Consider the following 17,232-nt stretch of genomic DNA (forward strand, 5'->3'; position numbering starts at 1 on the left):
TCAAGCACACACAGCAAAAATACAAAATATTAACTTTAGTCATTACACAAAAATTAATGACAAATACAACACAGAACAAAATTATAAATGAAGAACAAAAAGCCTGTTGCAAAGGAGCACGAGCATGTAAAGAGCAACTGATAAGAGATGCAGAAGTGACATATCAAGCTAAAACTAAACAAAGGTCGCTACACTACGCATACATTGATTACCAAAAAGCTTTTGATAGTGTACCCCACTCATGGTTACTACAAATATTGGAAATATACGAAGTAGATCCTAGATTGATACAGTTCCTAAACATAGTAATGAAAAATTGGAAAACCACACTTAATATACAAACAAATTCAAATAATATCACATCACAGCCAATAAAAATTGAGTGTGGAATATACCAAGGAGACTCATTAAGTCCTTTCTGGTTCTGCCTTGCTCTGAACCCACTATCCAACACGCTAAATAATACAAATTATGGATACAATATTACTGGAACATACCAACACAAAATCACACATTCGCTATACATGGATGATCTAAAACTACTGGCAGCAACAAATCAACAACTCAACCAATTACTAAAGATAACAGAAGTATTCAGCAATGATATAAATATGGCTTTTGGAACAGACAAATGTAAGAAAAATAGCATAGTCAAGGGAAAACACACTAAATAAGACAATTACGTATTGGATAACCACAGCGACTGCATACAAGCGATGGAAAAAACAGATGCCTATAAATATCTAGGATACAGACAAAAAATAGGAATAGATAATACATATATTAAAGAAGAACTAAAAGAAAAATATAGACAAAGACTAACAAAAATACTGAAAACAGAATTGATAGCAAGAAACAAGACGAAAGCTATAAATACTTATGCTATACCAATATTGACCTACTCATTTGGAGTAGTGAAATGGAGTAACACAGACCTAGAAGCACTCAATACACTTACACGATCACAATGCCACAAATATAGAATACATCACATACATTCAGCAACAGAAAGATTCACATTAAGCAGAAAGGAAGGAGGAAGGGGATTTATCGATATAAAAAACCTACATTATGGACAGGTAGACAATTTAAGAAAATTCTTTATAGAACGAGCAGAAACTAGCAAAATACACAAAGCAATCACTCATATAAATACATCGGCTACACCACTATAATTTCATAACCACCTCTACAACCCTTTAGATCACATAACATCAACAGATACGAAGAAAGTAAATTGGAAAAAGAAAACAGTACATGGCAAGCATCCGTATCATATAACACAGCCACACATCGATCAACATGCATCCAACACATGGCTAAGAAAAGGCAATATATACAGTGAGACGGAATGATTCATGATTGCAATACAGGATCAAACAATAAACACCAGATATTACAGCAAGCATATTATTAAAGATCCCAATACCACAACAGATAAATTCAGACTTTTCAAACAAAAAATAGAAACAGTAGATCACATCACAAGCGGATGTACAATACTAGCAAATACAGAATACCCCAGAAGACATAACAATGTAGCAAAAATAATACATCAACAACTTGCCATACAATATAAACTAATAAAACAACACGTTCCCACATAAAAGTATGCACCACAAAATGTACTGGAGAATGATGAATACAAATTATACTGAAACAGAACCATTATAACAGATAAAACACCACCACATAACAAACCTGACATCATACTCACCAATAAAAAGAAGAAATTAAGAGAACTAATCGAAATATCCATACCCAATACAACAAATATACAGAAGAAAACACGATAAAAAGTTGAAAAATACATCCAACTGGCTGAGGAAGTCAACGACATGTGGCATCAGGATAAAGTTGACATTATACCAATGATACTATCAACTACAGGAGTCATACGACACAATATCCACCAGTACATCAACGCAATACAGCTACATCCAAACATACAACTACAGAAATCTGTAATTATTGATACATGTTCAATTACCCGAAAGTTCCTAAATGCAATTTAACATATACTGTACAGTTTAAAGGAAGTCACGCTTGCTCAAGGTCCGCGTCACTTTCCATGTTTAACCAGACATAACGTCTGAGAAAGGAAAAAATAATTATATTTATTATTATTATAAAACTAAATTCAGCATATGAGATTTCGCATTTTATCACTAGTCGGACACTTCCCAATTGTCAAGTACTGTGTTATGTATCAGCGAATAATTCGTACCGCTCCCAGCAAAGTGACCTTTTTTGTGATTGTCAGATGGATATTTTATCAGTGCCAACGGTTTTAAGGGGGCTCTGGAAAGGCTCAAAATCATGAAAAGTTCAATTTTTACTTTTTTGCGTTTTCTGAATCTGCAGACTATTACCTTTTAATAGATATATAATTTATTCAATTCCGAAGACAACTATTTTTAAATTTTTTTTGAAATGTGTTCTACATGGGCGTGACCCACTGTGGCGCTGTTAAACTGCTGTCAAATGGTGTTATTATTAACGTCCGTGTTCATCAGGTACATTTTAGTGATGTGAGATAAGTATGTGTTGTGGCTAACCTGTGATGGTTCAATATATATCGCTGGTGTGATTGTCGATTGTTTCATGTTTATTTACTCTGTCGTTATCTCGAAAATATTCGTAATTACTTCTGTTTCTTGAGTCTCTGTTTTGTTGAAGTATAATAATGAGTAAAAGTAAAGTTATTAGAAATCCTCTGAAGGCTTTTAAGAAAAGGAGAAATGTTGGAAAGCCAAAGGTATGTGTTATTACTGTAAACAATAACGACGATAACCAAGTGAGTGAACTTAACCTCTCAAGTACACCTGCCCATAGCAGTCAAAGTGGGAAAGAAAATACTTCACAGAAGAAGCTTGGATCAATGAGTGAAAACTATGAATATTTTATGGGCGAATCGGATGTGAATGAAATATGTGATATGTCGGTTCTCAAAGGAATTTTTTCAAACTGTGTAAGATGTATTCATTGTAGTGAAGTTGGTCTGGAACTCTCCATAATAAAGCACGTAGGACTTGCTAGTGAAATAGAACTGAAATGTGATAAGTGTTCATACATGACCACCTTTTGGAACAGTGTTGCAGTAACTGCAACTGAAGAAAATGGTAGCAAAATCTACGAACACAACATTAGATTTGTTTATTCCTTGCGTTCAGTTGGTAAGGGTGCTACTGCAGGTGCAATTTTCTGTGGCATCATGAATCTTCCAAATCCCCCAACCAAGTTTACGACCTATAATAAATTAATAGGGTCTAAAGTAGAAGATGTCTGTATAGAATCTATGAAGAACGCTGTGGAAGAGGCAGTAATGGAAAATAATGGTAACAGAGATTTGACTGCAGCGTTCGATGGTACCTGGCATAAACGGGGACACACATCTCTTCATGGTGTAGTATCTGCCACCAGTATGTATACAGGGAAAGTTTTAGATGTAGCAGTAATATCAAAGTATTGTAGATGTCCACAAAAATATAAAGGTACACATGAAAATAATTGCAAAGCTAACTATAGTGGCAGTAGTGGAGGAATGGAAGTGGCTGGTGTTGCCAGTATATTCCAGCGTTCTGAGGCGTGTGATAAAGTGCGATATGTTAATTACCTTGGTGACGGTGATTATAAAAGTTTCAAACATGTTCAAGGACTGAAGCCCTATGGTGATGATGTTGTAGTGCAGAAATTTGAGTGTATTGGACACGTACAGAAGCGAATGGGAACAAGACTTCGGCGACTGAAAGCTTCGTACAAAAAACAAAAACTCAGTGATGGTAAAGGGTTGGATGGGAAGGGAAGGTTAACTGACAGTGTAATTGACAAAATATAGAACTATTATGGAATGGCTATTAGGCAAAATACACAAAGTGTCGACAAAATGTAGAAGTCAGTTTGGGCTCTTTTTTTTTTTCATACTTCTTCAACCGATGAAAATCCCCAACATAGCTTGTGTCCCAAAGAAGAAGACAGTTGGTGTAAATATAACAAAGGATTGCTAACTGGTGAAGTGTACATTCATAAGCATAGTCTGCCTCATGCAATAATGGAGGTGATAAAACCTATTTTCAGAGACTTAGCAGCACCTGAACTGTTGAAAAAGTGTATTCACGGAAAAACTCAAAACCCCAATGAAAGTGTAAATAGTGTTATATGGTCGAGAATCTCCAAGACTGTATTTGTTAGAATAGAAACACTTCACTTTGGTGTGTATGATGCTGTTGCGACTTTCAATGATGGCAACATTGTAAGGTGCAAGGTATTTAGAAATATGGGAATGAAGATAGGTTCTAACATGGTACGAGCGATGCTTGCTTTAGACAAGGAACGCCTTCGGGCTGCAGACAGGGCTGGAAAGAGTCTAGAAATACAAGCAAGAGTAAACAGGAGGAGGAACAAGAGGAAGCTGGAGGAGGAGTTTGCAGAGGATGAAGATAATCCATCCTATAGACCTGGAATGCACTAAAAAGTTAATCCAATCTTTGTCGCTCGATTCCCAAAACTTTTATTTTCTCATACTAATTACATGTTTTCTAAGGATCTTCCAAACATATTTGTTTCAAACTTTCAGTAAATGTTACACAGTACCTTCTGCATAATTTAACACAGCCTTTTTCCAAAAAACTGTATATTTTTGAATATATAAATAAAAAATTGCAAAAAATGTTGTGAATTTTCATTACAATTTAAAAAAAAATCATCTTTAATAACTGAACTAAAATTCTGTAAAATCCCTGTGTTAAGTTGTTGCCCATATTCCAATAAATAATCTGTAAAAAGTTCAACTTCCTACCTCAAATACTTTGTGAGGAAAGATGTAATTTATAAGCGTTATTTTAACATTGCAAGTATAGGGCGTTCCGGAGCCCCTTAAAGTACCCACTAATATCTTTTGGCACTGCTTCCAGTGTACCTAGAACTAATGAGACCACTTTCACTGGATTGCGACGGAGCCGCTGTAGTTCGATATTCAAGTCTTGGTATCTAGTAAGTTTTTCCTGCTGTTTTTCGTCTATTTTAATATCACCTAGAACGGTAGTGTCAATGTTCCAAACTTCAATTTTCTCCGCAATTGCGATTTCGTGTGTAAAAATCCCCCCATCACTTTGGCGTGTTCGTTTCCGACAGCTGTTTCTGGTTCGTGGTCCTAACAGTTATTTGTTACCGGAAACGCAAATTTTGGCGTAAGTTCCAGAGGATCGTCTGTGCCACAGCATCGAGCCTGTGGTTGTAAACAGTCAGAGGGATCCTTTTGCAACAGCTCAAATGTGATCGACTCTCTCCTCAGTTCCTTTGCAGAGAATGCACTTCGGTTCTACTGCTGATTTCTCGATTTTGGCTTAGAAGACGTTTGGTTCTCGTGGCTTATCCCTTCGCAGCAAGGAAGAGTCCTTCTGTTTCCTTCTTTAGGGTTCCGTTGGTCAACCAAGACCAGGCCTTTCTTTTTGTTTTCCTATTTACCCTTTGCTATCCTCCAAAAACTACGCGAGCTGCCACGAAATTTGATTCTTGGTTTTGATGTATTATGGGAAGCTCTCCGTTGTTGACTTCAATCAGAGCCAATTCTTCGCAGTCTTTACCATAGTGTGCCAATGTGTGTTCCTTTTCTTCCACTGCCTACACTGTAAGAGTCTTCTACCGGTTGGTTTTCTGGGCGAATACAGCATTGTCGACGTTACTGCGGAGGTGAAATGAATGGTGAATTGCCGTGAGTTTTCTTGTTTTACTGTCCCGATTATCCAGCTCTACTTATGTCCAGTTTACGATGCCTGAATTGTATATGACGATGGAGATGACATAGATATGGACTACTTTGACGGTATTCCCGCCATTCAATGTGATTTTCCAAATTATGATTGTTACAAGGGGAGATTAAAAAGTTTCCGTTTCATGGCGTTGCTTCAGCGTGTATGCAACGTAGCGCGACTGGGAAGCGGGCACATAAGCATCGATATGTAGCCAAGGGTGTAATGTGGCGTTCGTGTCTTTCCTACGTGCATGTGTTAAATGACAAAAAATTAACTCTGGTGACGTTATTACCAAACGCGTTCAAACAGGCTCCATATGCTGTAGTTCTTTTCTTAGGTGCCAAAGGTCAAACACTGGTAGACGTCCATCGGAAAATGAAAAATGTGTATTGAGCAGCATGTCTGTCGAAAATCACCGTTGCCAAATGGTACGCCAAGGTCGGTGCTGGTCGCAGTTCGGGACAGGGTGCCACTCGATCTGGGAGACCAGCCTCATTCATTACGGACGGTAGCAAGTAGGCGGTTGATGCGATTAGGGAGGACCGGCCCGTAACAATTCATGCGCTAGCAAAGGATCTCAGCATCAGCTTCCGTAGCCTGCAACATATTATCCGACAAGAGTTTGGCTGCCATAAGGTCTGCAGCCAGTGGATACCCCGAGCACTGAATGCTGAACAAGAAGCAAACCGGGCAGCTGTTTGCCTGAAGCATCTGATGCGTTGTAATGTGTCGCTGGATTTGTTAATTTTGAATGCGGGAAAACGACAATGTTCTGACTGTCTTCTCGAGCCCACGGTGGTAAACAGGCATTCCACATAGCTATTAATACTGGCCCTATCTCAAAGTAATCAATAGTGCTACTGACATTCCAAGAATACATAAATTGATATTAATGACAAGTTTGGGATTTAACCTAAAATGATAACACAATCTCTCCCTTTTCCATATTACATTTAATTTACCAAAGCTCTCAAGAATCAAATTATAATCAATAAGCAAGTTTAATTACTTCTTCTCTCAATAAATCAATTAATATTTAAACACTGAACATGTAATTAATCAAACTATATCTCTATATGTGAAAATGTTATCAATTGGAACAAGTAAATCTTTAGCAATGAAAATTACACCTACGTCATAGCTGTACAATGAACAAAGTGGGGGGAGGATGACTTTATCGAATCTATTCTCATGTTCTCATTAGAGGGTAGGTTAGTTCAAATGGTTCAAATGGCTCTGAGCACTACGGGACTTAACATCTATGTTCATCAGTCCCATAGAACTTAGAACTACTTCAACCTAACTAACCTAAGGACATCACACAATACCCAGTCATCACGAGGCAGAGAAAATCCCTGACCCCGCCGGGAATCGAACCCGGGAACCCGGGCGCGGGAAGCGAGAACGCTACCGCACGACCACGAGCTGCGGTAGGTTAGTGATTAGCTCTTGAATTTCTCTATTCAAAGCGTACGCGTGTTGGAGTATGCAACTCTCGCAAAATTGGACAAAGTGCTGCGGCGGCATTGTCTCTGTGCTGGATCTGAAATCGCTAATTCCCTACTCTGGTCTTGACTGAAAGTAATCAGTCGCAAACGGTATGCGTTGAGCGGAACGTACAAATTTCCCTAGTCGAAATTAATGGCAATTGTACAGTCGCTGTGGGTTGAAGCGACTTGCGCAAAATTCAGCCAGAAAAGATTGCCGCAGGAATATTTAACTATCGCTTTACGTTTGTCGCCACGATACGTGAAGCGTATTGGCCCTCACTTCGCAAACGTAAATTAGTCAGAGGCGCACCTTTACCGCCGCTAGACGTGAGCGCCCTTTCTCTCTGTGTCTTCATTGAGTTCTCAAAGTGGTTTTATATGACGTTATCATCCCCACCTTGATTCTACTACGTCACACGTCTGGCTTCAGCCGACCGCTCCCACGTTGAAGGTAAATTCTTATTTTTCTTGTCCGGGTCACCACTCGTTAATGTACTCTGGCCACTTACCTGCGTCTCGGCCGTGTTTATTCTGATAGGTATTATATTGATTTTCCCTTATTTCTTTTTGCAGTGCACCTGGGCTTTCTCTTATTAAAGCTAATTGAGTCGTTCCAGCGTCATTAGCCACTTGCCCTGTCCGTCTCCAAGCTGCGTTCACTTTGTTATATTACTCGTGCCCCTGTCGTTAAAAGGGTAAATCGTTTGTTATTCCGTACATGAGGTGGCTCTAATTATTTCCTGTTGTCAATAATATCGTTATTTGCTGGGGATTTTATTTGGTATCGTCGTTATGCAGCTTATGCGAGGCCCGAAAATGTGGACACCTTACAGCGCTTCAGTGCTAAAGGCAACACGTTCCTAGAGCACATTCTTGCAGGCGACGAAAGCTGCTGCCACCACTGGGAACCGGACTCGAAAACATCGAGGATGCAGTGGTGTCATCCATCGTCCCTCTTCCCAAGAAGTTACGGAGCCAGCCAGCTACTGGAGAGGTGATGCTCGCCCTGTTCTTTGATTACCGGAGCCCGTTGCCCATTCCTTATTGATTTAAAGGAACCTATTGTCTACATCGCTGGGGAACGGCACAGTGCAACGCTGGAGGGATTACGGCAAGCAATTAAGGCGAAACGTCCGGGAAAACAGCGCCAAGTTCCGTGCTGCTGCTTCATAACGAACGTCCCCAAATCGTAAATGTCGTAAAGTAGAAGTTAGGTCAACTCAATCTGGAGACTCTAGAGCACTCTCACTATAGTTCTGATCTCTGCCCATGTGATTATCACTCACCCGGTCCCTCAGAAAAGGCCTTGTGTGGTCGAGGATTTCTGTCGGACGGGGATGTGCAGCAGGCAGTATCGGACTTCACCCACGCAGCAGAACACCATTATTTTACCAAAACGGTATTTTCAACGTGTTGTGTCGGTGGGGTGAGTGCCGCACTGCTCACGGCGATTCTGCCTGATTGGCATATCGATTCTGGACTGTACGCACTTCGAACGGGAACTCTTTAGTCGGCCTTTATTATTATTATTATTATTATTACTATCGAAATTAATCATGAGGACAGAAAAACTATGATCCTCCAGGGATCACTCTGAACTGATGATGTCGCATTAACTGTTTGCTCTTTGCTGTAAGCATGATGGCCATGCAGAATGATGAAAATAAACTGCAGAAGTCAGTCTTTATTTTAAACGATTTATGTAAGAAATACAGTCATACCGTATCGACCAAAAAAGTGATGACTTTTTGTGATACAAGAACCTATCAGATGTCAAGCTGTAGTAAATGGCCAGTTTCTCGAATAAGAATTACAGTTCAAATATTTTGGATGTGCGATCAGCTACCAACACGAAGAGGACTTAAGTCATAAACTGAATCACAAACTTTATCAGTCAAAGCAAATACCTGGCTTAATCCATTGAAATTTGGAAAAAAACATAACACCCGAAAAGCCAGATCTACATTTTACACCGCAGCGATAGGCCGTACGCTAAACTCCGGTTCTCACTTCACGTACACTCTGTGGCAATAGGTAAATTAAAGATCTAATGATGCGAGATTAAATTCATGAGAAATAGTTCAGTTATTTCGAGACTGGATCATGTCGGAAGCGAAGACATCCGGTGGGAATTAGTTTTATTTCCATCAATGAGAAGCCCACAAAAGATAGAACTGCAAACGTCCCATTGACAAAATGAAGGATCTGAGAGCCCCCAAAAAATGCTATGATACCAACTTGCTGGGAAGAGAGCTAATGGACACCTGTGGAAATGGCGGTGCGACTAATTAGCGGAATATCGCGAGATGCAAGAATAGGCATTTTGCGATAGCCCTGCATGGAAGAAGAATTGTCGTTATAAACTTAGGTGATGTCTAAAGAGGCAAAAAACATACATACCTCTAAACGTGAAAGTAGCTGTTCCGTTTATTTTTCTGTTTTTTAGCGCTATCTCGGTAAAACGACCGCGTGTTCCCAGACTGCGAAACGACTGCTACACTCGTTATGCATCAGCCTTCTCTTCGTAACTGCCCGAGTTGTTGGAGTGGTGTGTGTCGCAGAGGCAGACAGTTTTTTCTCGAGCTATATGAATAGAAAGGATGAAATTTTTGGAGTGAAAGGTTATCTAAAATTGGTACAGAATCCCGACTACACTTCTAGGACTTGAACATAAGAGGGAGCCACTAAATGATAGGGAGTGAGACAGGCTAAAGCGCTGTCTCCCGTATTATTTAGCGAGTGCGGGAAGGAAGTAGTAAAGGAAACGGCAAAGACGACAAACTAGCAGATATATTAGTTGACCGGGATAGCAAGCGTCTTGGAAAGAGGTTATAAGATGAACACCGACGAAAGTAAAGCAAGAGTAATACAGTGTAGTCGAATTATGCGAGGCAGTGCAGAGGAAGTTAAATTAGGAAATGAAACAATAAAAGTAGTAGAGGAATATTTATTTGGGCAGCAAACTAAGCGACGATGGCTAAAGCAAATGGGACTAAAAAGGCAGACAATCAAGAAAATTAATTCAAGAAGTTGAAATATGTTAATATCGAATACAGATGTTACTCTGAATTGAAATTTTCACTCTTCAGGGGAGTGTGAGCTGATTTGAAACTTCCTGATAGATTAAAACTGTCTCCTGCCGGCATTCGAACCTAGAAACTCCGCCTTTCGCGGGCAGTTTCGCTGCCTCCTTCTTTCTTGTTCTTCTTTCTTTTAATCTGTTTCTCCGTTGTTTTTCTTCAGCACTTCGATGTGGATGTCGCATAACATCTAGCGAATTACAGTGTTGAACATTTCTCAGTTTTTATTTATTTATTTTTGTTACAGAGGTTGCACACACACCTGACCGAACACGGTGATCTACCGTGTCCCTGGCCAGCACCCAGTTTAAAAAAGATTTATATTTGATTTTTTCTGCGGCAGACGAACATCAGTTTTCCTATTGACAAGGAAACTACAACAGATGTGCAGAACATATTCGGTCATATATTTTTTCTGAACAGAATATTATGAATGGCGAAGAAACCAGGCCAGTAAAGCCAAAAAGAGCAGGCGCAAGGACGGGCTAGGTGGTGTCGATGGAGGGGGAAACGAAACCTTCGGTAGAGCACTTGGCTGCGAAATTCAGAGGTCCCAGGTTCGAGTTTTGGTCCGGCAACGGTTTTATTAAGTAAAAAAGTTGCGTAAATTTAAACGTTGAAGTCTTTTACTAAGCATTTACATAGAGTGTAGCCTTCTACAGAAATCACACGTGTACAATAGAGTTCAGTCACCACAGAGTAGAAGCTTTCGAAATGTTCTACAAAAAAATGCTGAAGATTAGATGGGTAGATCGGATAACTAATGACGAGGTACTGAAATGAATTGGTAATAAAAGCAATATTTGCAGAACCCGACTAAAGGAAGGGATGTGTTGATAGGATACACCGTGTAGCATCAAGTAATCAAATAAGAATTTGCTGACTAATGGAACCGTGGGAGATAAGAACTGTAGGGGAGACAGAGGTTTCACTATAGTAAAGTTTCCAGAGAATTTAGGCTGCAGTAGCTGAGATGAAGGAACCTGCACAGGATATGAGGCGGCGCAGTTCTTTCCGGCCCTTTACGACGAACCTGCACCTACCTGTGAACATTGTCTCAGCATTTCATCAGTAGGGAAGCCGAGCAAAACCTACTGTACTTCGACGTGAACCAGGCTGCAATTAAAGTCACTAATCTACGTTTCCGGAGAAAGTTTTCACAAGAAATGAAAGGTTGGAAATTTTGTCCTCAATTAATATATTCTGAAACTTAGGTGAACAAGTATCACTGCCAAGCCCGTGCTAGTCTTAACACAGTCACTCACCATCCCTTTCACTCACGTTAGCATGTTTATGGTGTTGCGTTTCCCGAAAGCGTAATAGCTACAAAAATACTGATTGTTTTTTATTGAGAATGCTCGCCAAATATTAAGTCTGTCGGTACCAAATGCAGTCACAGTTTTTAGCCACCGACCTGCTCAGTACGCCACACGGAATATGTCTTTCTCGTCACAAAATTCACTTAAAAATTCCGAAATTTCTACACACACATCGGAATAATTATGCCGTCACTTTCCAAGAGTTTTGATGTATAAAACACTGCTAGATCGGGCAACTTATCGTTTCCATTTGAACTACTACTACACACGTCCGAACTGTTTCATGGCTAGGCTCCCACTCTTCTCTAGAATACTCTGTCTTCTCTACCAGCAGAGAAGGGCGCCCGAAGAATATTACTTTACCATTGGTCAGTTTACTCAACAGCCAATAGCGAAACAACCTTCTCCCGCGTCAATCCGCGCTTTTCATCAATAACCAATCGCAAAATAGTAAACCTAACGACTGCACTTTTTACCGATAATTATCTAATATGCTGAAGTTTTGCTTATGCATAATGTTATTTGCTATTGTTATTTATACCTGAATTAACTTTCCCTTTACCATAAACTTACTTTACAGATTTATTCTACAAAAAATCCCCTTTATCCATATCCATACTTCTTCGAAATGTTCCCACACTAAATCCTACTACATAACTCGTTTAACAATTATCTTCGTATTAACTTTAAACCACTCTCACGCATCATTCATACTGCTAAAACACATTTACAATATTTTACCTACGCAAAAAGACATACTAACGCTTTATGAAAATACTAGAACAGTTTATGAAAAACATTCTATTACTTTAGTGCACTCTAGTGGGCACAATCGAAACTAAAATCAGTCCCCGTATCCAATATTGTCCTCTATCGGCTGATACATAAACTACGTGCGCGTCCAGTCTCGCGTCACCATCTGTCACTATCCAGCTCTGACAAGGGAACCTCCCCATCGCACCCCCCTCAGATTTAGTTATAAATTGACACAGTGGATAGGCCTTGAAAAACTGAACACAGATCAATCGAGAAAACAGGAAGAAGTTGTGTGGAACTATAAAAAAAAATAAGCAAAATATACAAACTGAATAGTCCAAGTGTAAGATATGCAACATCAAGATATATATAAGTTGAGGATCGCCGTGGTCATGTGGTTAGAGTGAGTAAAAGCCGGCACGGTAGCTCAGCGTGATCGGTCAGAGGGTTAACAGCCCTCTGTAATAAAACTGAGCTAATCGATCAACAACGAACTTCAACGGATGTTTTACGACGTCCGCAACGACCAATCACAACGATCAATAACGAAAAAAAAAAAAAGAAAAAAGAAAAAGAAAAAAAAAGTAACTGCGGAACGAGAGGTCCTTGGTTCGAGTCCTCCCTCGAGTAAAAATTTTACTTTTGTTTTCGCAAAGTTACGATCTGACCGTTCATTCATTGACGTCTCTGTTCACTGTAATAAGTTTAGTGTCTGTGTTTTGCGACCGCACCGCAAAACCGTGCGATTAGTAGACGAAATGACGTGCCTCTCCAATAGGAACCGAAAACATTTGATCGCAAATTCATAGGTCAACCGATTCCTCCACAGGAAAACACGTCTGAAATATTCTATACGACACTGGTGACGGCATGTGCGTCACATTACAGGAATATGTTGTCGACCCACCTAACTTGCGCACTTGGCGAATGGGTAAAAAGATTCTTCTACCTCGCCCGATTTAGGTTTTCTTGTGGATGTGATAATCACTCCCAAAAAAGTGATGAAAACATAAGATTTTGTCACATAAACGGCAACAAATGAATGCAACAGTTTCACAGTCGCACAGTTTTTCCTGTGCTCTGTCAAAACATACGTTTTTAACGTTTTCAAGTTTTTCCGTGTGTAGACCGTCAAATCCTGCATGTGTCCAAGCAAATCTGAACATGTCCTGGAATTTTGGAGAGCGAAGTTGATCATGTCTGAGTGCATGAACTTTGATAATTGTGTGAAAATAAAAAATTAAAACTTTCCACTCGAAGGAGGATTGAACCAGGGACCTTCAGTTCCGTAGCTGCTTACGGTAACCACGGGACCACGGTGCTCCTCAGTGTACACGTACCTTGATGTGGCTTATCATGCACACGGACTACTGTTTGCATATTTTGCTTATTTTTTTTCATAGTTCCATACAACTTCTTCCTGTTTTCTCGATTGATCTGTGTTCAGTTTTTCATGGCCTGTGCCAACTTATAACTAAATCTGAGGGGGGTGCGATGGGGAGGTTCCCTTGTGAGACACATCTCCCACTTAAGCGCCTCCAAGGCAGGATCGTTATATGGCGCTACGCCTCAGATAGACAAAAATGGAGAGCTGCGTCAAACCAGTCATTGGACTGACGATCACAACAACGGAAACGATAACAAGCAAGGGCGAGCGTCGCCTTGTTCCCGGATGAGGTAGCTGTGTGTGCCCCATGAGGAATCGTCCGGAATGTGTTCTGTGCGGGACAAGGAATCGTATGCGAACCGGCGCCTGACACGTGACCAACTGCTCTTTCAGAGTGCGCACCACGGTCCTACAAGGAGATAAGGCCCGTCAGCTGCTGTTGCCTATTTGTCCATCTGGCACAGCGGCGCTCGATCACACGCTGTGTTGTGTGTAGGCGAGTTGCGCAAGAGGTGCCCCACCAACAACGCCCGGCCTCGCATTGTTCGGCCGCATTACTCAGCTGGTACGCACCCGACGAGTCACGCGCCGCCGCCTGCCGCTGCCACATCACGTGCTTGGAACCGCACGCGCCCACTGCCAGCTTCGGCTCGACACGAGGCCCAAGAGAAAGACGGGCAGCGGTGCGTACGTCACAGCACGTGAGCACGTGACACTGCAGCTCTTTACGAGTCCCAACAGCCGTATCTGGCGGGGAGCGAGTAACTATTTCTCAAGCACGCAGATTTACCGGAGGGTGACTCTAAGAAATTGTTACCCCAAGGTCCAGTACCGCCTAGACTATATGGACTCCCGAAGGTTCACAAAGAGGGGGTACCATTACGCCCCATTGTCAGCAACATCAGGGCACCTATATATTTGTTGGCCAAATACCTGACGGGAATATTAAGTCCTTATGTGGGTAAATGCCCTCATCACATCCGTAATTCCGAGGATTTTGTTAAACGCCTTGATAGCTTCAGGTTGGATGAATCGGATATCATGGTGAGCTTTGACGTAGTTTCCTTGTTTACGAGGGTACCCCTGCGAGAGTCACTAGAATTGATTAGTCAGAAGTTTGACGAGACCACTGAACTTTTTAGGCATGTCTTGACTTCCACGTATTTTCTTTTTAATGGAGCAACCACGAACAAACGGAGGGAGTCGCCATGGGTAGCGCACTCTCACCAGTGGTAGCGAATTTGTACGTGGAGAACTTCGAGGAGGAAGCCCTGTCGTCATCCGAATGGAAACCTACTTGCTTTTTCCGTTACGTGGACGACACGTTCGTCATCTGGCCACATGGTATGGATACATTCCTTGACTTCCTTACACTTCTAAACTCCATACACCCCAACATCAAATTCACTATGGAGACTGAAACGGAGGGTAAATTACCTTTCCTTGACGTCTTGGTCAAGAGAAGGGCTGACGGCAACCTAAGTCATGGGGTGTATCGGAAGACAACGCACACTGATCTGTATTTTCACGCAGACAGCTGCCACCACCCTTCACAGAGGAATGGGGTACTTAAAACTCTAGTACATAGGGCGCGCACTATCTCTGACGCAGAGAGTCTACCCCAGGAATTGGAACATCTGAGAACTGTATTTCGAAAAAATGGGTACTCAGAATGGCATATTCAACGTGCTCTCCGCCCAACCACTACAGCACAACCGGTGGAGATGGATGAAATCACGAGGGAGGAGGTAGGCACTGCGTTTATTCCATATACAGGCGCACTCTCGGGGAAAATCGCCCGCATTTTGAAGAAACACCGGATCGGAACTGTGTTTTGTTCTCCAAATAAAACTCGTACACTGGTGGGGAGCGCCAAAGACGACCTCGGTTTGAGGAAGGCCGGCGTGTACCAGATTCCGTGTCAATGTGACAAGTCGTATATTTGTCAGACGATGCGTACCGTCGAGGATCGATGCCGTGAACACCAGAGGCACACTCGACTGATGTATCCGAGCAAGTCGGCGGTCACTGAACATTGTTTGTCGGAAAATCACGCTATGGAGTATGAACGCACGAGGATTTTGGTACAGACGTCGAGATACTGGGACAGCGTTGTTAGAGTGTCCATCGAAATTCGCATCAACGACGACCTCATAAACCGTGACTGTGGCTATAACCAGCGATTGGGTTAAGCAAGAGTACATCGAGCAAACGTATAGTTGTGACGACCACGGCGGACAGAGCCATCACTCCGACGTCATCTCAGACCCCGTCGCAATCTGTTCCACCGCGCGAACGTGGCGCGGGGCGCGGACAGCGGAGGGAGCGCGCCGCGGGCGGAGGGTATTTAAATCGGCCGCCGCCGCGACCGAACCCAGTTCCCTATGAGCAGCCATAGCGTACGGATCTCCGTGCCGGCACGTTCAAAGGAGCTCAGTCCGTCAGTACACCTGATGATGGCGACATGTATGATCGCCGAAATATTGTGCCCGTTGGACACTGTAGACCGGCAGTACACCCGTGGATATTTTGATTATTTCAGACGGGTTTGATAATTCTTAATTGCGCTTTTAAATGCAATAGCTGAGAAGAAGGAACCTGCACACTAAAAAATTAAGACTTTTAATGGGTGCCTTTTCACTAACATATTGATTTCCCGCGGGCCGTGCACGGGACCAAACGTTCGCGAGGTAGGGCGCACGTGATATCTAGTGTGACGTCACAAGTTCGTTGCGGAGCCCGCGTCTCGGTAGAAATGACGTAAGTGCATGGACTCACGTTCACAGATATGCAAAACCGTTCCAAGGCCTTCCACCTGACTCATCCAAAGTCAGTATTTCCTCTTCCCTTGCTGCTACCGACATTAATACAGCGTGTTCCACATACGATGCGAGTGGTGTCTTTAGTGCTGCGTGGGAACTTTTATTCAATACAGCTCTCATTCCCAGCTCTTTAGGGTTATGAGGGAATTTGTATGAAACGAGATTGTTATTTAAGGCCATATATCTCAGGTGGGTGTGAATGGGGCAGAGGTTGCCCCAACTGGAAATATTTGGGAAGGGATTTCACGTCGCAAAATTCGCCTGATGACCGAGAGAAAATCTCCGAAAACTTTTATCGGAGCTGGGGGACTAAAACAATTTTTAATAGGTATATTTCTGGGACAGTACTGTTCACTGTCATCATCATCTTCTTCTTCAGTTCCCAGCCCCTGGCTGGGTCTGCTTAGGACAACAGGCTCTCCATATTTCCCTGTCCTTCCACCACATTGCACTCTCCACTCTGTCCCAGTCTTGTCCTCTCTCTCCTTCACTCTTTCACTTCAACAATCCATCTATCTCTTGGTTTTTATGTAAGAATGTTACCTCCTATTGTAGTTTCATAGGTCCATCTCCTTATCCTGCCAACTCTCATTCCTTTAGCATGACTACACTACCTCTCGAATGG

General features: G+C 41.9%; 1 protein-coding gene across 2 annotated transcripts in view; it reads left to right on the top strand.

The window, feature by feature from the left end:
- The window catches only part of LOC126235821 (anoctamin-10), a 310,819-nt gene that overhangs the window by 264,858 nt on the left and 28,729 nt on the right, over nucleotides 1–17,232 (top strand). The window lies entirely within an intron of this gene.

Source organism: Schistocerca nitens, chromosome 2 (assembly GCF_023898315.1).
Source record: "Schistocerca nitens isolate TAMUIC-IGC-003100 chromosome 2, iqSchNite1.1, whole genome shotgun sequence".
NCBI classification, from domain to species: Eukaryota; Metazoa; Arthropoda; class Insecta; order Orthoptera; family Acrididae; genus Schistocerca; species Schistocerca nitens.